The sequence below is a fragment of the Papio anubis genome, chromosome 4, assembly GCF_008728515.1.
Source record: "Papio anubis isolate 15944 chromosome 4, Panubis1.0, whole genome shotgun sequence".
In the NCBI taxonomy this organism is placed as follows: Eukaryota; Metazoa; Chordata; class Mammalia; order Primates; family Cercopithecidae; genus Papio; species Papio anubis.
The window spans coordinates 44727403-44752950 of record NC_044979.1 but is presented as its reverse complement, the minus strand read 5'-3'; the positions used below and the strand labels follow the sequence as shown (position 1 = coordinate 44752950).

Genomic DNA, 25548 nt, shown 5'->3' with positions numbered 1-25548 from the left:
TATCCCCACCTTTCAAAAGGGCGAGGTAGGGCCATTTGGGGCTGGCGTTTTCTAATGATAATGACTGCTCCTCCTTCTCTCTCTGCTCCCACTTTTAAAAGATTCGGATTATTTGTCCACTGTTCAGCTTGCATTTCAGAAAAAGACGATTTAAAAAAGAGTGAGAACACAGTCTGTAGGCACAGCACTTGAGGACTGCCGGAGTTGAAAAGCTCAAGGAAAGAACCGCAATTCAAAGCCCAACTCTACCTCGTTCCTCTTCCTCCTGGCAGGGGCCGTCTTCCCAGGGCCAGCCCCATGGCTTATTGACTTAATTGGTTCCACTAAAAAAACCCTGACGGTGTGTTTACCGACTTGGGTGCCAGGGCTGCTTCCTCCCTAGGAGAGCCGCGGGTTCTGAAGGAAAGGGTTGGTGCCAAGTGTGTGTGTGAGCTCGCGTCTGCCCTTTAGAGAAAGGGCGCGCTGCTCTTTGAGGAAAGGAAAGATTCAAAGGCACAAGTTCGTGAGGTTCGCCCGTCTCCCCAACCACCACCGCTCCCTCTTCTGCCACCGGAGGGGTTCAAGTTAGCCGTTCTTTCCCCAGGGAGGAGGGCCGGGAAGCAGCCGGGGGCCAGGCTCTGTTCACCACGGCCTATTGGCCGCAGCTATTTGGAGGAAAGTTTCAGCGCCTCTCGGAACGCCACGCTTTGCGACTGACTTGCGAGCAAAGCAGCGGGCTCAGGCTGCGGCGCGCGGAGAAGGCGGTCGGCGAAGGGTCGCGCGGCCCCCGGGCAGGGGAGGGACCCGCGGGAGACGGCAGGGAGGGAGCGCCGGCCCCTCGCTGGGCTGGGCTGGGGCTCCAGAGGAAGCCCCTCGCCCCGATTCCGGTCGCGCGTCCCCTCCGGGGCCCGCCCTGTCCTCCCTCGGCCTTTCCCCTGTCACCCCCCCTGGGTCCCGCGCGGGCCGGCCAGCCGCGTCACACCCGGCGAATAGGAGCCGGGACCCAGGGCTGGAGGCTGGGCCCGCGCATCCCCTCGCGGGCGCCTCGGCTTTGAAGTGCACGCGGAGCAGGCTCTGGCCGTTTCTTCTTTCCTTTCCGGTTACTTTTGCTCCCTCAGTCCCTCAGCCACTGATAGGACCCTTCCCGAAAACCTCGGACTCTCTAAGTCCCACTTCGGCGGCCCCTTCCTTCCAAGCCGCGCCCCGGTGACCTGGGCTGCGCGACCACGAGGAAGCCCGAGAACTCCTTGGCCCAAGTGAGACAGGAACCAGGGCAACAATGAAGAGAAAGACACTCGGCCTCTCTCCGCCCCAGGCCGCAGAGGCGCACACCATGAAAAGAAAGGCCAATCAGCGCTTTAACGCACGCTCGGGTCTCCCTTTCCGACTACCATGTACTTTAACTCCCTGCCACCGAGGGCTTTGGATCCCTTCGAGGCTTTCTGCACTTCAAGTGGAATCCCCTGTTTCATTTGCCAGCAGCTCCGTCTGCTGAGAGGACGTACTTTGGGGACTGCCAAGAAGCAGCAGACACAACTCGGTTTTGCCAATACAGCATACGGTTTTGTTCTCGCCTCCCTCCCCACCCCCTTCCCTGACTCGCCGTCTGGGGCGAGCGGGAGAAGGCGGAGCAGGAGGTGGGGAGAGAGTGGGGGTGGGGGAAGAGCTGGCACAGCACAAACAAGTTCTCCAGCGGGTTGTTTACATAGCAGGTGGACCTGACGTCAGCCAGGACGCTCTGCTGCAAATCCGAACAATATTCTGCTCCGCGTTTCCCCCTCCTTAAAGAAGTTAGGGAACGGGGGGAGATAAGTGGACGGGGGGAGAAAGGCATCCTAACCAGCTGGTTCCAAACCTCTTTTTTGTATCAACGACAGTAACAACGCAAAGTAAAACAAAACAAACAAGTGGCCCGGCAGTACTTCAGAATCCTCTGCGGCATCCTGTCCCCCACCCGGCCCCTCCGAAGAGAGGCAGCCCCGTGCGCAGTGTGTGTACAGTTCGCATTGCCAACAACACGCGCGCGCGGCCGGGTGCGCGCGCCTGCCAGCGCACACTCACACACATAGACACACAGACACACACACACACACACACACACACACACACAGATCCGGGTGGGGGGAGAGGCTGCGCGAGACAGCGCGAGCCTCCGAGAAAGCGCGAGACACACCGGCGCGTGCAGCTCCGCGGCCGCCGCTTCGCCCCAGCTCTAGCCCCGCGCGACCCGTAGCCCGCCCCGGTTATTTATGCGGCGGCCGCGTCCGCCGCCTGCGGTTTCCTCGCCCCCCCTCCCCCCGGGCGCGCCCCCCACTCGCGGCAGCAGCTGCCCGGACTCGCGCGTGGGTGTGTTGTTTGGGGGCTTCTGCCTTGCCGCCGCGGTGCCACCTCCTGGGACGCTGCCCACGGCGTCCCCGGTCGCGGTAAGTTTCTTGGCCCTCACTCTGGCGCGCTGCACCTCCGCACCCCACCCTGTCCCAGCCACCTCCACGCCGGGCCGGGCTGCGACTTTACTCTGCTCCGCGCTCCTCCCGTGGTGGCGACAAAGTTTCGCCCCAAAGGCAGCGCCCTGCTTGCCGGGGCGAGTGTGACATGTGTCAAATTTGGGCTCGGCGTTGGGGTCGCATTCTGGATCCAGCATCACCACTTGTTGTTCTTTTTAATTTTGCTTTGTGATAGGGGAAAAGGGGGTGGAGAGGGGAGACTTGCTGTTGGCTCACGGATGATTTTTAGTTTGGAATATGCAAAATGTTGCTTCGTCCGGAGAGACCGCGGCTGGAGGAGAATGTGTGTCGAAACACCAGATGTATGTTTGTTTACTCTCTTCTTTTTAATTGTTTGTTGTCTTTTCCCCTTCTTCCCCGCACCCTCCCCCACCCAACCTCGGGAGGAGAAACAACAGTAAAAACATCTGGCGGTTAGAAGCTCACACTTTATTGATCCCAATGCTGACCTTTATTTACTCAGTTGGGCAAGTGCACGCTTCTCGCGTCTAAGTTGGGCACTTCAGCGTTTATCTCAGAAGTACTTCTCCGGGAAGGAGAGAGACGGAAAGGGGACACTCCTGTTTCTGGAGTCAAGAAACTCTTGGGCCCTTCTGACGCTTCGGGATAACCATGCATGGGGATAACTGCTGCCCCTGATCGCGCTCCTTTCCCTGTCCACGCATTAGCACGACCCGCTTCCCCCGGGGTCTGGCCTGGTTTTACTTTTATTTTGCTTTGGAGAGGTCTCCTGGCTGTTTGTGGGTGGGTTTGGGGTGAAATCGCACCTCGCGGCACTTCGGGGAGGGGACGTGGGAGGAGCGCAGACACCTTTCGGAGATAGGGAGGGTTTCTCACTTGGCTGTTACCTGGAAGTCCACAGTGGCCCTGGCGGGCAGGCGGGCACAGCGCGGGACCGAACGCCCTTCGCGCTCGCGGCGGCGCACGTGCGGCGGCGGCGGCGGCGGCGCGGGCGGGACCCACTGGGTGGCCGCGCGCGCCGCCCGCGCGTTTTTCGCGCGCCTCTGCCCACCAGCGAGGCCGCAACACGCCCTGACACCCGACCTCAGTGCGGACCCTCACTTGCTGTGGGTGTTGGGGCCTCTCTAGAGCAGGGAGGAAAAGTTATCCTCACTATTCTCAGACTCTGGAATCTCTTAGGTAAGTCTCTTAAGGCACCTGGCGCGTGGGGTGATGCTTTGATTAGGAAGAACGTGAGGGGAAGGACGGGTGCAAGTCTGGGGATTGGAAAGTGGAGCCAGTGCGCGTTTTGCATAGGGATGAGTCAAGAGAAGTCGACCTGGCCATCGCTTGGGAGGCTGCGCAGAATCCGGAATCCCCAAAGACCTAGACCCATCTGTGTATTTGTTTATTCAGCTTTTTAACCAACAGATTTAAACCACTTAATGGACAGCTGCTATCTGTAAGGCTCATGTTCTCCCATCTATCACCCCCTTCCCCCCCCCACACGCACACCTTTTTTTTTTCCCCCCCATTACATGTTAAATTCCAATAAGTTTCTTGATCTTGAGGATTATTCCTGAAGTACTCTTCGCTCCCTGGTGGGCAGGCTTTGGCCATGCAAGGTGCGCTAGGTGGCCTGGGTGAGCTCTCAGAGGAGGATGGAGGGGGAAAGGGTACGAAGGACCTGTGGGAGTGTGTAAAGTGTGTGCATATGTAGTCATCATAGATCAGGAGTGCTTAAAGAGCTACCTCCCAACATGTCCAAAGTCTACTTGGAAGAATACTTAAGTAGTAGCAGGTAAGCCCAAGGGAGAAAGTGACGTCCTGTTGTCAAGCAGCTGAAGTGGACGTTTTCCAACTGGAAGTATTGGGAGAGATTTACTTTTAGAAAACAAAAGTTTGCCTGTAAGGCACATCTTTGCAGGCTCTCCTAACTTAAATAGTTCGTTTAGGCAGCAGCGAGGCAAGAGGGATATGTTTAATAGCAAGTCTGTGTTAGAGGTCAAAACTGAGGTAAAGATGAGCTTTCAGTTATTTTTGTCTTCAAGTCTGCATTGTGGCATACCTTGGGAAATGTTTTATGTTGTCAAGGGGCCTGTTTATCTTTTCTGTCACTATGAGTTATGGATCAGTACATTTCCAGTGTACTGGATTTTTTAAATGTAGTGTTTGTTTGATGTTGTTAAACAATTAATTTACAATTTTGATTTATTTTTATCTATATTAAAAGAGTGGGTGTAAAATTATACACACTGTGATCATTAGGGTCATACAATTTCGTATCAGTTTTGGAGCTTTTTTAACTTACAAATTTGATTTATTTGTATCTATATTAAAAGAGTGGGTACAAAATTATATACACTGTGATCATTAGGGCCAATTTAATATCAGCTTTAGAGCTTTTTAAAGGCCTCTTTTCTCTTGCCTGCTTCTTTCCTTCCTTCTTTCCTTTTATTTTTATTGCCTAACTAGACTCATATTCAGTCGTCTGTCCAGTTAAATACTTCCTGAGGATACACGCCATTCCACTGTTATCTAAAATTAAGTGAAATAAATGTTTAATTGTGATTAAATTACTAAGTTTGAAAGAGGAGACTAGAAACCTGATGAAACATCCCTGTAGGTGAGAGAGGACACTCAATTTAAAAAGATCATCTAAAAGTTCACTTTTAAGTATAAAAAAGAATGTGAGGATTTTTAAGGGAATAATTTTTAATTCAACTTAAATATAAGTACAATTAATACTTTATACTTAGGTTGTTAAAATGTTACCAATATACTTCAGTGTATATTAGAATAAATACAGCAATCAAAGGAAACATAGATGTATGTTAATTGTGAACTATTTATAATGTTCAGAATTGCCTGACTCATATTTTGGGATATTGTTTTTATATAATTTATACTTGGGGTGGAAATAGGCCTTTAATTACATTATGATATGAAGAGATTTATGAAATGGTTGTGCCTGAATAAGCTGTACTTGGAGTTTCATTTCTTTGCATTTCTTATATTGCAGTGGTTTTGCTTAAAAAAAAAATAAGATAAACTTTCGTGATTTTCTAGAAACCTAAAATAGGGAGGAAATAGTTATATGTGGCACAACATAACAGAAAAAGGTGAACATTATATGTACATGTAATCTGTAATGACAAGTTATATTTCCTTTGTACAAGCAAAATTTCAAACACACAAAACAAGTCTCTTTGCATAGCTATTAGAATTATACTTTATGAAAAGTATATTTAAGTATGTGAAAATAACTGCATGGTTTGATTGAGATTCGTAGAGCATGTAACAGTATAGTGAATATAGTCAGAGAAATTATTTACCATTTTTATTTTAACAGAAGACGTGAAGGATATAAAACTTAATTACATAAAAGGGATTTTATGTGTGACTTTTTTGGATTTCTGTCTGGGTCTGCCTCATCGCCCTTGTTTGTTTTTGTGTCATGTTAAATCAGTTATTAGTTGTAACACTGATAGAATGATGAACATCATGTATTTTCTGCCTCTCTGAATTAAATTGGAAAGAGACCATTGACTTGTAAGAAGAGAATGAGATTAAGCACACAGGTCACTAAGAAGTTTTCTCAACATGATTGCTAATAGACAAAATTGTAAGTCAGTTTAATTCAGAAATAGTATCAATTATATTACAGTTGCTGAATATTAATTATTGGCACATTCAAGCTATTTTTTCTTGAACTTTGTGATGAATGGTAGTTGTCTTATTCATAAATGAATGGACCCAAAATGTTCTATTCTATCCAGTGCCAAAATTCGTACTACTTTTTGATAAAAGAAAGCCTATATCTTAAAATAGGCCTAATGAGATTTTAATATTAGCACTGACTTCAAAAGCAACTTTATTTATGTAGCTCTTAATTCATAGGGTTCTAATAAATCCAACCCAGAAAGATTCCTCTTTATATTCTTAAAGATTCTGTAAAGGTAATCCCTGTGCTTGAAACTTTTAAAAAAACATGTTCCAGTGCTCATGGTCTGCAAATGATCTTATGCCTAATTCAAATTTTAAATGTTGCAGTTTAGTTTTTTTCCTTCCTTAGGTGGAATAAACATTTTCTTAGGTCCAGCTATGTATCTCTTAGTATACTTGAACTAAAGTCCTAACAATTCTATAGTCTTTATTAAATAAAATAATTTACGTTCTTGGAACATTATTTTTTTTTTCATGAGTCTTAGGTCATTTTCATTGCTTTCTTATGGAGTTATTCTAGACTTTTAGCTTCCTCATTTGATTTTCAGAACTTCAAAGTGGGCCCTGTAACATTTTTAACATCTTGACTGAGCATAGTTAGAAGGGTTGTCTAAAAATGCCATCACTTTTTTTTGTTTTTAACCCAGCTTTGGTTATGTGAAAATTTATTATTATTGAATAACAGAAATACTCATATTGTAGGATACTATTCCTTATATTGTTTTCTTGAAGATATTATTGCCTGTAAAATAAATGAGTGCTTCCACTTGCTTACTTCCAAGTATTTTTTAATATACCATTTTGCTCTGTTGTGTGTATTTATCCATTCCCTGCCCTAAACTTCCCAGACGAAACAAACAAGACAAAAAAGTGCCTAGCTGTGGTGAAATGTGAAGAAATAGTATGACCTAATGAAGAGGTTAGTAGTAGAATATTGAGAAGCTGGAGAGAGTTTTTAGAGAAGATTTAGATTTCTTACGTTGCAACACTTTTAGTATTAAAATTATAAAGTAAATTTATGGGTGTACAGTGATGTATTTTCAGTAGTAATATTCATGAAAGCTAGTTTTTCTTTAAACAGTTGCCGTGGTCATTTGCTGTTTCCTCAAATGTAGTATTAAGTTTTGGCCTTATTGTTTTTAGGAGTATAATCTCAATTTTATAATTGGAGTGATTAGGAATTTTTATTTATCTATACAGATATTTGCCTACCAGGCTACTTAACAGTATATCTGTGCTCTAAAAGTACACTGACATCACCTCAATTTCATCTTTAATACAACATTATATTTTAATGATTTACAGCTGGATTCACTTTTACTGTTTCATTTTGTAATTGTGAACTTTGTTTAGTCTCTCTAAATTGACTTGTATTTTTGTTCATTCTTCCAATTTGTCAAGTACAATTTGAATGGTTAAATTTACTCAATTTAACTAAATTTGTCTAAACTTTTTTAAAAAATACATTTTCCCCGTAAAGCATCTATGGGGTTTAGGTTCAACCTTTTGCATTTTTTGATTATTGAAATACACATTCTTGGACCTGTACTCAAATACTGCTTGAATTTAGCTTTTGGGTTGGTTGTACCCTTCTCTCTTTCTACTATCTGTCAACTATATCTAGAACATACCTTCCCATTATATTGACAAGTATAATATGTTATACAGAACTGATATTTTCATTATTTTTTCTGCTGTGGCAAGTTATTTTCGTTAGCAAGAGTGAATATAATTTGAATGTTGAAAAGCACATTGCTGTGAAGAAAATGAATTCCCAGTGGTTTAAGAGATTGCAGCATTTTTTTAGTTTATTAATATTCTGCAATTTCCTTTAATTTCCTTCATGAAAGACTTAAAATATACGTTGTGTTGTTAATGTTGGTTTAAAATTTATTTAAGTTTTTAGTGTATCCTCTTAAAGATTTTTCTAACAGAAGTCTAAAAGATTATACCATTAGAATGTCTGAAGGTGTTTTTTTTTTTTTTAAGCAGGTTAAGGAAATTAACTTTGAATTCCCCAAAGAAAGGATGCTGCTAGAAATATCTTAAAAATTTTCTGGTATTTAATTTTATGTTTATTTGATGGCATTCTCTGTGAAAGTTTTCTTTATTATTTTAGCTTTTTATCATTTTAGTACACACACCCAACGATAGCCATCATTTTGCAACTTTTTCTCAACCTTAAAAAAAAAAAAAAAAAAAAAAACTTTCTTAAAATGTATTTTAGGGGTAGGAAAAAATCAGTGGTAGACATATTTTGGAGAAAGCACTTATAAAATTTCTCACTGGCAGATAGTGAGGAAAAACTTACAGTACACTAATCCAAATATCTTAACATCTTAACATATGTAGACTGTCATAAAATCATCTAATTTTTTTTTAAAAAAGATCCCCAACATCTTTAAGAACCGTTCCTCACTATTACCTCACCCAAATTTATGTTCCAGGATTTGGTTGATCTATGTCTGTATGCCTGTAGCTAACTCTTCACTTCCTTTTTGTTTTCAATTTTTTTCCTTATGGAATCTACCTTTAGTTTAACTAAATGGCAACAAAAAATGATCTTCTTCTATATATACAGTTTGTACAGCCACTGCTACCAATCTGGTCAGATACACCATCATCTCCTACTTGAACTGCTGCAATAACTACTTAGTTGATCCTGCTTCTTCTCCCTCCAGGCACCACAGTTTATTCTCCACACAGCAGAGCGATCTTTTGAAAATATAGCTGTGTTCCTCTCGTATAAGCCTTCCAAAAGCTTCTTATGTCTCTCAGAATAAAAGAGATGTTACATAAGGTATTGTTGTTTTTTCTCTTATTTGGCCTGCTGTGTACATACAAACCTCCTTGATATTCCTAAAAGCAAGATAAGCTGACTCCTACTCCAGAGCTTTTCTCTGGAATGATCTATCCTCCTGTATCTTCACTAACTTCAGGAGGTCTCTGCTCAAACGTAGCCTTGTTAGAGAAGCCTTCTCTAACTGTCCAGCATAAAGTAACAAATCCTCATGGATCACTCTATTTACCTTTAGCATATTTTATTTTTCTTCATAGTACTATCATTAACTGACATTTGGAAAACATGTTTATTTAACATCTTTTCCCCCAATGACATGTAGGTTCCACGGAGCCAGGGATTTTGTTTTGCCTTGATTTAACTCAATACTTAGAATAGTGCCTGGCACTTGGGAAGAGCCCTGTAAGTAAATGTCGAATGAAGGAATGAATGTTTCATAGGAGGCCAAAGAAGTTACTTCCATCTATATCATTGCATAACTTGCTTTGAAATTACTTTTTATTTTTTATCCTACACCCATTGTATATCATATCACATTGGGAAACACTGTTTGTTATTGGCAAAGTCATGGCTCTCATCTCGGGTGAGTATACTTCAAGTTCCGCTTTCTGTATCCTCTTTTTAAATTCTTGATCTGAGAAACAACATTATGCTTAAATTTTGAAAGTTGTGAGTGGATATTTGTGATTTTGGACAACAAACTTTTAGTAGTTCAGTGCTCTAATATAATAATATTTACCAAAAGTTAAACTGATGGATTTGATCATAAAATTCATCATTATACCTTAATATGAATAGAATTAAGTGTATGTAAATATTTCTAATGGGTACACTATGAATACAGTAAGGACAAGCCAAGTATTTCTGTTATTTTCTATGGGGAAAGATGGAGGGAAATGGGTCAAATCAAGATCTCTTCTGGGATTTATAACCACATTTAGATAGCTTTACTTCTTTGCATTGGAAAACATACTGTAAGTTTACAAATTCTGTTTTCTTTCTTTCTTTCTTTCAGTATATGTCCTTAGACCAGATTAAAGATTTATGATTTGATGAAAACTCCAAGTCTTTAAAGTTAAAATCCCACTCTTTAGCTTGCTCAAATTGCTTTTGGATACGAAGGCATGAATAAGTGATACAGCCCTCCATATAACACCACACTAATACACAAATATTTTCTTAGAAGCATAATGCCCTACAGATCTCCCTCTCACATACTTTTTTCATATTTAAAATTGCACTAACTTGCTCAGAAATTTTATTCTAAATGTCTTGAGAATATGAAAAGGAGTCTATAATCTTTTCTGTTGATAATGAAGGAGGATGTCTCTCTTACCTTACTTCCTTTCTTCCTTTCATTTTTCTCTTTCCTTTTTTCCTTCCACAGACTGAAAATAATTCTGATATACCACTAGTGATATGTGGCCCTTGGGAAACTTAAGCTAGACAATGTGGGTTTTATACATAATTACACCTCTTTTAAAAAATTATTTTTACTTTTTTCTTTTGAGACCGAGTCTCACTCTATTGACCAGGCTGGAGTGCAATGGAGGGATCATAGCTCATGGTAGCCTTGCCCTCCTGGGCTCAAGTGATCCTCCCACCTCAGCCTCTGCAGTAACTGGGACCACAAGCACACCATCAAGCCTCACTGAATTTTTAAAATTTTATAAAGATGGGATCTCGCTATGTTGTCCAGGTTGGTGTAAAACAAAACAAAACAAAACAAAACACTATTAACTCACACCTTCCGCTCCCATTCCCCTGCCCCTTAAATGCCCAGTGTCCTCCATGTTGCGACCTGGCTATTTCAAATCTCACTGCACTCTCCTTTCCTTGTTCCAAGTAGGAAATTGTACATTAAAGGACATATATGATAATAATAATGCATATTAAGACTGAGAATGAAGATGAATAGTTCTGAAAAGTATTTAGTTATTATCCCACATCGTTAAATAACCAGCATGGTTTACTACAAAGAGTAATCCATGTTGAGTGCCGGGAGACTTGCATTCTGATACTATACCTGTCTATAACTATTGGGTGATATTGGATGAGTCATTTTCTCTAAAAGATACTACAGTAGCTTTCAAATTACTTCCAATTAAAACATTTTAAGAAATGCATGGAATCAAATCTAAAGCTATTCATATAACATGTTTTCTTTGTGCTACCCCATGAACATACACTGAAGAATGAGAGAAGCTATTTCCTAAAATAAAAACTATTTAAACAAAGAAAAATTACCACAGTCACTTTGCTAGTGAAGCTCAAAGGGCTGAGTTAAATTTTTAAAGGTTTTTTTTTTTTTTTTTTTTTTTTTTTTTCCGGCTGTCTTATCCTAATAGGTATCTTAAGATCATTCTCCTCCTTCCCAGTCAGAAATGGACCCTCCCCTTATTTAGACAGAATGGTAAGACAGTGAGAGAAGGTAGAGTGCATGTGGAGTTGATCACATTAGGATTAAGAAACATAAATAACCACCTGGCATTCTTTTCTCTGAAGCTTATATCATTACCATCCATAAATACTAATTTATTCACAATGTTGTGTTGGTCCTGTGCTCATTTATATATGTAGCTGTTGGTGGCACCAATCGAGAAATCAAGTGGGGAGTGGATAAGCTTTTTGATAAACTTTGCCTTTTTAAAATTAGAGCTCTCCTTTTTAATGGACTTTACATGCACAGACATACATATTTATAACCCACAAAGAATACTGGCCACCACATTGTCCAGTCTATGCCTTGTGCTACATTAGAAGGAAACACAACTCCGACTATAGGAGTGCAGCATATCTTTGCTGTAGTTTGGCTTAATGGGAATGGCGCAGGGGTTTTATACAGTGTACCACATAAGAAGTTTTGACCTAAATCTCTTGAGACATCTTTCTTCCTCCTTTTGGGTCTGACAAAACATATATTTAGAGCTTCATCTAGGTTGTTTTTTTCCCTGCTTTGCTGTCCCAGTCCCCATCACGTGACATATACATCATGCGACATATACATACCTCTTGAATTGTGCGAAGGCTACGTTCCTTGTCACTATCAGCTCACTGTGCAGATTCAGCACAACCAAGGAAAGCTGGGGATGATAATTATGGTAGTTTTTAGCAGTGATGTAAGCTTTCAGATACTCATACATTTCAATGCATTTTACGTTATTAAATGTTATAGAGAATGTTTACTCTTATAACTAAAAATGAAATTAACTCAACAGTCTGACTTTGTTATCCCAAATAAAATGGTTTTAAAACTTTATTGTCTTGATCAGTTTATAATGTTTCTTTACTTCCAAAAAAGTATGCCTTTGAGTTGCCCTTTTATCCCTTCTAACTTTGCTTCCTTGTAATTTTCAGTAATGTCAAGGATCCCTAATCCTACATGTCTGATGTTCAAAATATTCTACACACAGTAAAAAGGCAGTGCAATTTGTTATTTATAATTGGTATTAGATTTTACATCTTTTCTCTTTGATATCTTCCTAATTGTGTCCTGAAAACATCTCATTCCCATTGGGCTGAAATAATGCTGAATTCTAAAATACGAATAAGTATATGCACATACTTATTCATATTATATTAAAGGAACATCATTATTATAAGGTTTGTTTTTATTTTAAAAACAACTCATTTTCTGGCGATATAAGAGCAAAGTTTAAGTGCAGCTGCACAATACTCTAGAACATGGTAATAAAATACAGAATATATAAGTAATACTAAAGTTTAATGTTTATCTTCTTATTCCTAGAATTACATTTCTTATGGGAGACTATTTTAAACATAGAATGTGATGAGTAGTCTTATGTTTACATGTTAACTATTCATGAAACAGTGGAAATGCTAATTATTGTAAAAAGCAAGTTGTTTATACATTTGACATTTCATTTTAAAATAATACTTTGATTACTATATTGTAGAAATGATGCTGATAATTTTCTCTCAAAATATTTACTTTTATTATGGTTTATTAATTACACAAGCCATATTTTAATTACTCATCTTTATAATTGTTTTAAGCTCTTTCATCATTTTTTAATTAAAGATTGTTTCCATATGGTAAAATTCACCCCCTTTTTGTGTACAGTTCTTTATATTTTGACAAACATATAGTTGTATAATCACTACCGCAACTGAGATACAGAATAGTTGCAAAATCCTTCAGATTTCTTCGTAGGGATTTTATTCAACCCTTCCTCCCACCATCTAGTCCCTGGTAACTGCTAATCTGTTTTATGTCTCTATAGTTTCGTCTTTTCAAGTCTGTTATATAAACAGAGTCATAGGGTAGGTAGCTTTTGGAGTCAGGCATCTGTCACTTAGCATAATGCATTTGAGATTCATTTATATTGTTGTGTATATCATTTTTGCCCTTGCAAGTATATAGTTGCTTTTTCCTTAAGAGCTTAGAATCTTCCTCTTGTTTTCATTCAAGTAAGTTTTTATATAGCCTTAAGTTACATTTTGGCTTATTAGCTGTTGCTTGGCTTATAAACAAAATGAGAGATTTTACTGGTTAATAATTTCTAAAAATTTAATCTTGAGATCTTCACCATAGTTCTCCACCTTCCATTCCCACTTGCACCCAGCCTCTCTTTTGTTCTCATACTTGCTTTCCTTGTTCCCACAGGTGTTTGTTTTTCAAGTCATTTGCACTCCTTGTCCTCTGATTGACTGATTGACATAAGACCCAGTCAGATTGCTAGTTCTTATAGAAGAAGCTCATTGTTAACTGTTTAATAATGTTCTTTCACTTATTCATTCATTTCTTAATCATTGTGCATTGATCAGTTTCTATTAATGGCAAAACAAATAATTGAAGAATCCTAGAGTTGAAAGGAAACTTTGAGATCGTGAAATTATTTTCTAATCTTCCTCCCAAGTCAGATGAGAGGTAGAGATAGAAGTCTAGGAATCTTTGTCCAGGAGTCTTTGTCAAATTGCCTATGAGACATAGAGCATGAAAACTGGGGATAACAAGAGAGATAAATAAAATATATAGACAGGCTGCCAAGAACAAATTGTTAGTTTGAAAATGCTAAGCTGAAATGTAACAGAAACCAGGGAGGCAATAAGCCTAGAGAAATTGGCCAGGGGTTTGTTTTTTAGGGACAGTTGTGAACAGTGTAAAGACATATGAACATGAAGGAGGGAATACTCATTACCTTATCTCTGGCTGATGACTTTCAAAAACATAGGTAGTGGCATCACATTTCCTCATTTACAATTATATTACAAAGCTGTGGTAATCAAAACAGTATGGTACTGGCCTAAAATCAGACACATAGACCAGTGGAACAAAATAGAGAGCCTGGAAATAAATCCAAATACATATGGTCAACTAATTTTTTAATTTTTGAAAAGGACACAAAGAAGACACAATGGGGAAAGTATAATCTATTCAATAAATGGTGCTGGGAAAAGTGGATTTCTGCATGCAGAAGAATGAAATTGGACCCTTATCTTACACCAGATACAAAAGTCAACTCAAAATGGGTAAAAGATCTACATATAGGACTAGAAATTATAAAGCTCCTAGAAGAGAACATAGGAGAAAGACTGTTGGCCTTGGCAGTGATTTTTTTTGGATGTCACACCAAAAGCTCAGGCTACAAAAATGAAAATAAATAAATGGGACAACTAAAAAGTTGCACAGCAAAGGCATCAGTTAACAAAGTGAAATGGCAGTCTACAGACTGGGAAAAATATTTGCAAATTTTATCTCTGGTAAAAGGTTAATATCCAAAATTTTAAAAGAACTCATATAACTAGGCCGGGCACAGTGGTTCATGCCTGTAATCCCTGCTCTTTGGGAGGCCGAGGCAAGTGGAATGCTTGATCCCAGGAGTTCAAGACCAGCCTGGGCAACATGGTGAAACCGTGTCTCTACAAAAACTACAAAAATTAGCTGGGCATGGTGGCATGTGTTTGTGATCCCAGCTACTTAGGAGGCTGGGGTAGGAGGATCGCTTAAGCCCAGGAGGTTGAGGCTGCAGTGAACTGTGATTAGCCCACTGCACTCCGCCATAGGCGACAGAGCATGACTCTGTCTCAACAAACAAACAAACAAACAAAAAAACAGAAAAAAACCACTCATACAACTCAGCAGTAGAGAAACAATCAGATTTTAAAATAACAAAGACCCGAATAGACATTTATCCAAAGAAGACAAAGAAATGGCCAACAGGTATATGAAACGGTGCCCAACATTATAAATCATTAGCGCAATGCAAATCAGAACCACTGTGAGATATCTCACACCTGTTAGGATGGCTACTATCAAAAAGTCATAAGATAACAAATGATGTGCTCGTGTGTGGAAAAGGCACCTCTCGTCTGCTTTGGTGTGAATGTAGATTGGTATTCTCATTATGGAAAACAATATGGAGGTTTCTAAGAAAATTAAAAATAGAACTACTGTATGACCCACCAATCCTTCTTATAGGCATATACCCAAAGGAAGTGAAATCATCACCCCATGAAGTTACCTGCACTCATATGCTCATTGCCGTATTATTCACGGTAGCCAAGATATGGAAATAAGTGTTCATCAACAAATGAATGGATAAAGAAACTGTGGTGTATTTCGTTCTTCCTTGGTTTCTGTGGAACATTGGTTCCAGGACCTCCCTTGGACACCAGAATCCAAGGATGCTCAAGTCTCTGATATAAAATGGTGTAGTGTTTGTGGGAATGGGGCTTGAGGAGGAAATGGGGAGATGTAGGTCAGAGGGTACAAAGTCACAGATATGTAGGATGAATAAGTCTAAAGATCTAATATACAACATGAGGGTTTTGGGTAATAAAATTGGGATTCATTTAACTGAGAAGATTTTAGCTAGGGCTGCCAGCAAATCAAAATGGATGACTACTTGAGATAATATGTTAATTTGCTTCACTATAGTAATCTTTCTACTGTCTATGTATATTCCATAATATCATGTTGTATACTTTAAAAATGCACAATAAAATTTATTTTAAAAAACCTGCCATGAGCAAAGAACTTGTTTTTGTAATGTCTAATATTTGAAAAAATTTAATTGATACAAAATTCTTCCTTACAGTGAATTGGACTCAATTAGCCATTATTTTTAGCTCTGTGCTTTATATTTACACAGGATGTTTACATAGACAAATTTTCATTTCCTCAAAATTTGTTCTTATGCTGAAGAAGTCGTTTCTTCAGTTATTCTTTATGTATTAATATTCATATTTGCTAAAAATCCATATTTGCTGAAGTTTTCCTTTAAAATGTGTCCAGAACTAAACACCATACTATAAGTGTGGCCTAATACAGAAATATTAAAACTTCATCTCAATTTTTCTCTAACAGATATGTTACATTGTTAATGAAACAAACTTATTTTTTAATAAATTGCAATTAATATACCACCTGAATAATTTGTTCTTAAAGTAAGATTGTATCTCCATTAAATTTTTGTTTTATAAGTTCAGTTATCCAGCATGTAAAGATTTTGAAGAAATTCTAATTCTTTTATTTATGTTAGCAATTGTGTCATCCATAATTGTGATTAATACATTTTATAGTTTTGCTCAATTATTTTAAGAATATTGAGCAGAACGTGGTTAAGAATAGAGCCTTTTTCATTTCTAGTGGGGGTGTACTCCTTCACTTGTCATTAATCCTTTGGATGTGATTGTTTAGCTACTGATATATATTTGAAATTTTAATGGCTAACATTTATTGAGCAGTTAGTTTAGGCACTTTTCTAAGCACTTTATGTGTATAAATTCATTTAATCCTCATAATCTCTTTATACAAATGTTGTTACCCCCATTTTATGAATGGCAAGACTGAGTCACAGATTGTCAACTCTGAAAGGTCTGAGATTTACTCTATTTGCAAACAAGCAAATTAACCAGCCCATGTTTTGTTGATGCTCAGGAAACAAGACTCCTGAGTCAGAGACAGGACTTTATTACTAATAGTATAGCAAGCAGCATGAGTTTCATGTTTGTTTTTGTGCCCTTGTCCCCAGGTCCCACAGGAGCTCTGTAGAGTGTCGGGTTGATGTTTCACCTTCAACAAGTTGTGTCACAAATGAGGAACCCCATGTTTAGGAGGCCCAGTCTTCTATGATGGACTATAAGCAAATTTACTCTTTCAGAGGGTATTCCAAGGCTGTTTGCTAGGCAAAAGATAGTCCAGAACAAAAACTGCCAGTGCTTCTGCTAACGAGACATGCAGAAACAGGAGAGACCCATGGAAATTTGCCTCTCACTCCAGTCATTAAGAAATTTGTCCGAAATTACACAAATAGTGAGTTGATTTACTCCAAGTTGGCCATGACAATCTTTCTCCATACTTTTCTTGGTCCAGATATTGTGCAGCTAAGACATTTCTCTAATCTACTTATCTAGTAACAGTGTCAGAAAAGGAAACAAGGTTTGGCATGGATTATTTTTAACAAGTCTATGGCAGGTTTTTAGAAAATTTTTAAGTGCTCACAAACCATCTGTTTAATAACCTGCTCTAGAATTTTGTTGGGGAATAGTGTCATGTTCACTGATCTTCATTTTCTAGAATCCTTTTACCTTAAAAAAATGAGAACATTTGCCCTCCTTATGTATTATGTCTGTTTTCCTCTTGTTTGTAACTCTTCCAAGGTTATCAACTGTGGTTCTGTGATAATATTTACAAACCTTGAAGCTGTAATCTATTGGTTGTGTATACCTGGACTTACTTAAAGTGACTCATTGTCCTCTTAATTGTTGAGCTTTAATTTTTGATTTTTCTTATTAATCTTATTTGATTTTCCATTTCAGCTTCAACATTTTGCATGTGTGTGTGTCTAGAAGGCAAAAAACATTCAGGATTCAGGTTCTGTTTAATCTCAGTTATCGTGATAATCATGGTCACCAAACAGTAGATCATCCCTTAGTTAATAATTTTTCCATGCCTAAATAAGATCTTGAAGTGTCCTTAATTTTTTTTGTCTATTGCATCTCATTTTGAGCATTTATTAAATCTTTGAACCATGTTTTTATACTATTTCTTGCCATGGATGTCACTTCAAAGGTTGAAGAATCCTTGTATAACTCTTGGTTTCTTTGGATATTTTCTAATTTTTTTCTTTGGTACTGTTTTCTGAGTTTGAAGGGTCATTATTTTACTTTAATAATTTATAATTTCAATAGATGAGATGTCCCAAACCCTTACTGATTTTAGAATTTTATGCTGAGCCATCATATATGACAGGGGTTCACAAAATTTTTTCTGTAAGGTCTCTATAGTAAATGATATAGGCTTTTTGGACCATTGGTCTCTATTGCAACACTTTCTCACTGCCATGACACTGTAAAAGCGGTTATGGACAATACCTAAATGAATGACTGTGCCTGTGTTCCAGAAATGTTTATTTATGGACACTTAAATTTCATATAATTTTCGTATTTAATGAAATATTCTTCTCTTGATTTCTATTCAACCATTTAAACATACAAAAAAAATCCCATTCTTACCTCACTGTTCATTCAATATCAGGCAGTGGGCTAGCTCTAACCCATGGACTATGTTCTGCTACACACACACACACACACACACACACACACACACCCCAGTGGTTATCATATAAATATAGACATATCTTTTAAATCTCTGTCTCTGAAATCCATGCCACATTTCATCCACATGCTTGGAATTATGAGCTTAACATTAACATGGACTTCCAAAAATTCTTTCACAAGCTCTTCCTTGAAATAGTTCTTCCCTTTTCAATGCAATTAAGTCTAAAGTAGTAGGTCTCAGAGAGAAGAAATTATCAGTAAATAAGTTGTTCAATGCTTGACTTTGGTATCATTAGTATTACAATATAAATTTGGATAATAAAGTACAATGACCAGCTGAATCTTCAGAGATCTACATAGTGAACCACGAATAACAAGTACATAATTTTACCAGAGGTCATGGCTGAACAAAAATGTCAGAAATGTCTTCAGACAGGTAATAGAGTCATGAAGCTTCAGAAACAGCATTGGCAACATTAAGTAAGAGACAAAGCTTTGTCACAATCCAGAGGTTTTTATGTGTTCTTTGTTAAGTCAGGACATGGGTAGCCCATAGGCCCAGGGTACAATTAGATGAGTGAAATATCTGGCTGGAATGGGACATTGGAAAGCTGATTACACCAGGGCTCTCAAGCAGCCAGATAATGAGGTTTGCTTCTGTGTCTTTGGGTAAAAAGGATCTCCTACTATATTTATTTACAGTGGCTCTTTAGGTTTTAGAAAATGTATTCTGGTATTTATTTTTACTTTTTTAAGATAAACCAACCTTGCCTAGTCTGTGTAGGGGAATGTTCCTGTTCTTATTTTTGAAGTAAACCTTGTAGATTACACAATTTCAGCTGGGGGAAATGGGGGAGATGAACGAAAAGACTAAAAATGAGGATTGGAAAGTTCTTTCCTTTATATTCTTTCTTCCTTGCTATGGGCAAATCCACAATACTAGCTAATGGATTGTTTAACTTTTTTCTTCAGTATATGTATCTCTTTTTGACAGGCGATTTGATTTAGAGGTAACATTTGTTTCCTTTTATATATGAAAGACTTGGGAATTGAACAAAATCATTTCTTTTTTTCCCTTTGGGATTGTTGTCTTTTTTATTACCATTTTTCAACATCTTAAATAAGGAATTTGTGATTTTTGACTTCCAACTAACCCATAATAGCCATTCCTTCAATCTCCCCCTTTGAATTCGTTTTGAATTTTCTTTGATTAAATTCTCTTATGTGAACTCTATTCTTATCATTTTAAGGCTCAGAAGACATTCTTCTATACTATAATACTGAATTTCTTTGTGAAGTAATTTAGTTCAGAATTACATGATTTCTGTATTTCTGAGTGTTTAAGATTTTTGGTTCATAGGTCTAGGTGGTTGCCATTGTGCTGAACGAAAGTCCTTTTTATGATGGTGCACTTGTTGCTTTACCAAAATTATGGGCAGCATGGCTTTCAGAAGAGAACTATTTTTAAATAAAGCACTTATTTAAAAATACAGCCTAATCTCTTTTAGAATTAAGACAACAAGCAGTGAAATATTTATGAGTCAGGGCTTGGCTGTATGAGAAAATACAGGCAAGGCTGTGGTTTCATTACATTACTTACAGTTACTGTGTGACCTAAAAAATGAAAAGTGCAAAAAGACCTAATGCAGTCAGGTATGGGGCCGCTGAGATATGCATGGCTAATTATCTATTATGGTCTTCCTCAGAGTGAAGTTCTCTTTTTTTAGAAAATGTTAATAGAGGATGAGGAAATACAACTAGAGATAAAATACTGTTGATAGCATAGGTAATGAAAATTTAAGAAAAATGTAATTGAAAAACTATTGATAGGTACATTTTATAGTCTTTATTTCCTTAAAGAGCTCTATTGTTGTTTCTCTTTTTCAGTCATGTTTTCCAACAAGAACACTTAATCATTTTAAGTAGTTATTAATTTACATTTCAATATGTGGTAGTAAAAGTTAAAGTAAACTTAGTATGTTTCTTGATGGGGCAGTTGTATTCTCCCTTGCAAAATGCCTATGTAAATTATGACAAACCAAGCTAAATACAGCATTAGTTGGAGTCACTTTTTATAGTTGGAGTCACTTTTTATTGTTAGAAAGTAAATACATTTATTCAAATAAAGATATCTTATATGTTTTAACATAATAAGTTTGTAAAATGTTATGATGCTGTGGAAATATCTTGAATATAATTTAAAAATGTGAAAAATTAACTGTGATAATTTTGCTATTCATAGTAACAATTTAGGGAAGGCTGTTAACATGGCAACTTCCATGGAGGTCTGATCTGTATATTCTGGTTTTGAGTTTCTATTACTAATCTCAAAGAAGTCAGTAATTTCACATATAGAAAACAAATTATATAAAGGAGGGAATACTTTGAGACAGAGAAGAGAAGAGAGGGATTGAGAAAAATGGAGATAGAAATGATGAGATAGTTGTGGGTTTGTCTAAAGACTGCCACATTTTAGTTTGTACCAGTTTTTGTGTAATTTTTTCTGTGACATTTCAGTTAATTTTTTTAAGGCTTTTGTCTCAATATATACATTATCATAGTGGTTAGTTTAAAATTACACAAAATAAAGTCAGTTTGGGGAATCATCTGAAGAATTTCATTAAGTCTTTTTCAGTCAAACATATTGAAGTCTAGATAGCTTTCCAGCGTTTGTCGGTTGGCTGTTTGGAATTGGGAATACACGCTTTCCATAGAAAAAGAATGTTCTAAAATTAATTAGTTTGTGATAAAAATTGTGTTTTGATACTAGTACTTAAGACAGAAAAAGTAATTTATTTATTTTAAATGCTTGTGGTTGATGCTAACTAGTTCATGGACCTCCCAGCCAGCCAGATGCAGTTTCTTCTTTTGTAAATTCTCCTTTTCCACAGAGAATTTCTTAATCACCTGGCTTCTGAACATTCTTCCTTCAGTTTCCCTTGGGAAGTGGGTCATCTCACATTTTTCTCTGAGGTGAATTTAGAATCTGAGGTACAGCTTTGGGTTTGGAGGTGACCCAGACCTTTGAGCATGAGTTCTCATTTTGTAAGATAGCTGATGAGATGATTAAGGCAGATACATGTTCTCTGCAGATGAGAAAATAACAGAAATTATTATACCTAAGGTTACATGGCTAGTAAATAGCAAAACCCACAGTACGTGAGTCATCTCCCTCTTCCTGGTCTAGTGCTCTTTCCTCTGCATATGCCACACTACTTCTCATGAATTGAGAATCTGAGTCTTCAGAATGTTTCTTAGATGTTAACTGCCTGGAAGGCAGAAACGATGTCTTCTGTTTCTTCTGTAGTTTTTTGCAGTATTTGTGTCCACACAGTGGAGGCTCAGCAGGAATATTTGTTAATGGAGATGTGGACTTAACTTCATGGAAAGAGGCTTTGGCATCAGACAGATGGAGAGTAATTCTAGGCGCAGCCACATCTTTGCTGCATGACCTTGGGCAAGTTATTTGATCTGTGAGCCTAATTTTTATCTCACTTGCAAAATATAGACACAAATAACTATACTGTAGTATTTTTGTATGCATTTAAAACCATATTTGTAAATATCCAACATAATAACTGCCAGGTAGTAGATGCCCTCCCTTTAGTGATAACTAGGAATCTTTTGACTCTCGTTTTTTCCTAGCTGCTCTCCCCACCCCACCTCTTTTTTTTCCTTCAGAGGAGTGTTTTTATTCGTTCGGTGGCATCGTTTTATATGTTTTTCATCTTAAAAACTAAAGTGCCAGGGTTTACAATGGGCAACCTGTTTTGCTAAACAAGCATCCTCATATCTGACCCTATTAATTTTGAGGAGCTGGAAGAAAGGGAAATAGCAATTTACCAGAATCAGATATATCATGTTCCTCATTTCTTGCCCCCTTTGGTCAGGCAGTTATGTTACGAACAGCTGATTCAGAAACATTCTTTAGAGGAAAATCTGACTTTGTGGGTGTGTTTAGATGTCAGATACTGTCTTTGTCTGAACCTGTATAACCTTGGAAATCTGAAACCTGAAACTTAAAAATTAATTTTGAATTTTGTTTGTGGTATTTGCAAATAGAGTTACAGTTGTTTATTCATGAAGTTCTCTGAGGCTATTAGAAGTGGCAAAACTAAATGTTGCCCCATTTTAAGATTGTCTCAGTTTTATAGAATATTCTTTTTTTAATCAAAAGCCTTAGACCTTATTTATTTGCTTAGTATGTTTTTAAGTTAATAAACTCATAGTTATAATTAAATCTCATTTTCTGGAGAAATACGTTTTATAAGCAGTTTAATATAATAAATTTAAGAGATCCCTACTTTCTGTGTGTCATTTTGACTCTCTTATTAGTATTCGTCTTGTATTCCAGTAATAGGGTTAGAGAAATGATTTCTATGTCATTTGATTTGGTATCTTAAGTAGTTTATTTTGTTGCAACAGCTGCTCTCCTGTTCTGAGGACCTCTTCCTGGGCCTGTAACTAATCTGGAAATTTTAGTCTTAAGTTTGCAATGTTTAGGAATTTAGGAAGCCAGTTTTCCTGGTTCTGAAATGGAGTAATTTTCTGTTGTGCTAAACAAGGCTAATTAATTACCAGTTTGTATAGGAACTGAAATCCTCACCTTTTTTGTCTAATGGTCCAGACCATTTTATCCTATGAAGTGAACTTTTCACAGAGTACTGCTGCGGTCCTATAATAATACACTATCTTATATGTACTATTGACTACCATTTTACATGTGCACATTGAAGAAATCAGGTTGAAAATATCAAGCTTTTAATTATAGGTGTTAGGCACTAAGGAAGAGCATTTTAAAGATAATTTCACACTCATGTCTCTCCCCTCCACTTCAGTACTAGGTTGGATAATTTAGTCAAAGAAGCACAGTTCCCTTTCCTATTTGTCTGGAAATAATTATTTACTGAGGAGATATATGCTCAGTGGAAGAAAGGTTTGGCAAGTGATACATATTCTTTAGCTCGTTGGTGTTGGGAGCATATGTTAGTGATCCTATAATAAAAAGCACATGCTTAAAAAGTGGTTACTGTGTGTGGGTAGTAACTATTTTATGCAGTATTGTGTCATGGGAAGGGCTTCATTTTGATTGGGAATAATGGATGAATTTAAACCAATATACAAGTTTTGTAATCATTTTTTTTTTTCCACGAGCTAGTCCTGCCCTAGAAATGTCTACTCATACAATGTGGAATCTTGGGATTCCATTGTACTTACTTAGAGGCCAACTTTAGTAAAATTCTGAAGTCAATATATGGTTAAAAAAAAAAGAGCGTTAAGTAATGTAAATGTGAATTTAGCTACCATACAAAGTAAAAATAAAGCCAAACTATTTTGACAAAGTCACATTATTTTGTGATGTAACAAAAGTTAGTTTTGTTCCTACTTAAAAGTTTTCCCCTGCATCCTTATCTCATTTATTATTAACTTGACTAAGAAGAGTCTAAGTATGAACCAGGTTGACTGTTCAATATAAGTTTAGCACTGTAATGTTTATTTTGAGGACACATCCATTTTTGTTTGTTACCTTCAGGGTTGGTCTTTTTAGAATTAATTGACCTGACTATATAAAGTATCACTTGAATTATAATCTAGACATGAACTTTTATTTCAGGACCAAGCTTGGTGTCTGGCACAAACTGTAGTGAAGTTCTGAATGCTTGTAAGTCGTCTTTCCATATTCAGAGGCTGGTTTCCTAAAAGCAGCCATTTATGTTTTTAGTAATTTAGATTTTTTGCTTTTGTTAATACATTTTTTGGTAAGATATAATGATTTCTTCAAAGTTTTAAAACAATTTTTGTTTTCAATCTAATAGACTAATTTTTAAAACTGCCATTAGACCTAATTATTCTTAGAGGATTTTTCTTAGAATTAAGGTGTGTGGGAATGTATTAAAATATGGATTATTTATATGTATCTTTAAATGTAGAACTTAGAACATAGTTTAAGATAAGCTTTTTACATACACTTTCGTTAGAACTATTAGTTTAGCAACATTAAGCAATCATAATAGTTTCCTAGTTTTGCATCGTACATGTATCTATTGAGATCATGTTAACATTGTTTTGTTGGCAAATGACGGTTTCTCACAGATCAGCTTTATTCAGAAATTATTTTTGATATGCCTGAATGCCTATACTAGTTTAAAAATGTTTCATTTAATTGCTACATTTAATCTGCTAAATCTAGGTTACATAGAATGATGAACTATATCTAGCAATATTTGTCTGCCCTGTTTTTAGGGGAAAAAATAGGCCTTCACATTTAACATATGAAACACTCACAAGATAATTTCATAAAATAATAAGAGAATACTAAAACTTTTAATATTTTGCTTGATGTTTAGAAGAAATAAGCACTCTATATTACTCATCCTAATTGCAAACTGTGTTCAGTGTGTTATTCACCAAAGAGGTTTCAGATTTTGTTGTTGTCTTGTAATTTTGTTTGCTTCAGTAAAAGCGGGATAATACAAAGAACATGGTAAATGTTTTGTTGTATAATACGTGTTGAATTTATTGATCTATTTTAAAATAGATTATGTATTTGATAACATAGTTTGGATTCAGTGTCATTGATGAAGTTGGGAGCATTTCTTTTTAATCGGCATATACATTTTAATTCCAAGGTCATGTATTATGTTTATCTACATATTTAATGTCATGCATTCTGTCCATCTTCATAATTCGTTCTAATAGTATAAATCAAAATAACAATATAGTTGGTGAAGTGTGGTTGCAATAATAAAATGAGAATGCAGTATGTTGAAATACAAAGAGTAAGTTTTGAAAGCTTGTGTTTCTACAAAATTGAACTGCTTGAAGAGACTTTATAATGATTTTATGAAAGAGCAAGTAGATGAGTCATCTAAATTTTGTAACTTTGGGAAATCAAGAAGTGTTAGTCACTGTAGAATTTGAAAATGCTGAATGCTTTATATATTAACTTTTAATCATAAATGTAAGTCAATGTGTTCATTCCAACTTTAGCTTTTTCTTAGAACTTATTTTTGCTAAAAATAAAGGAAAAAATTTCCTAAAATATTGTATTTTTTAACAATGTTTATATTTTTT

The 25548-nt window shown here is 37.3% G+C and overlaps 1 protein-coding gene across 1 annotated transcript in view; it reads left to right on the top strand.

Annotated features, from left to right (window-relative positions):
- The first annotated feature begins 1775 nt into the window (after window positions 1-1775).
- FOXP2 (forkhead box P2) overlaps window positions 1776-25548 on the top strand; it is a 596683-nt gene continuing 572910 nt past the window's right edge. The window contains exon 1 of the mRNA XM_031664851.1: window positions 1776-2402. The gene's annotated coding sequence lies outside the window, so the exon portion shown is untranslated. The remainder of the gene's footprint in view (window positions 2403-25548) is intronic.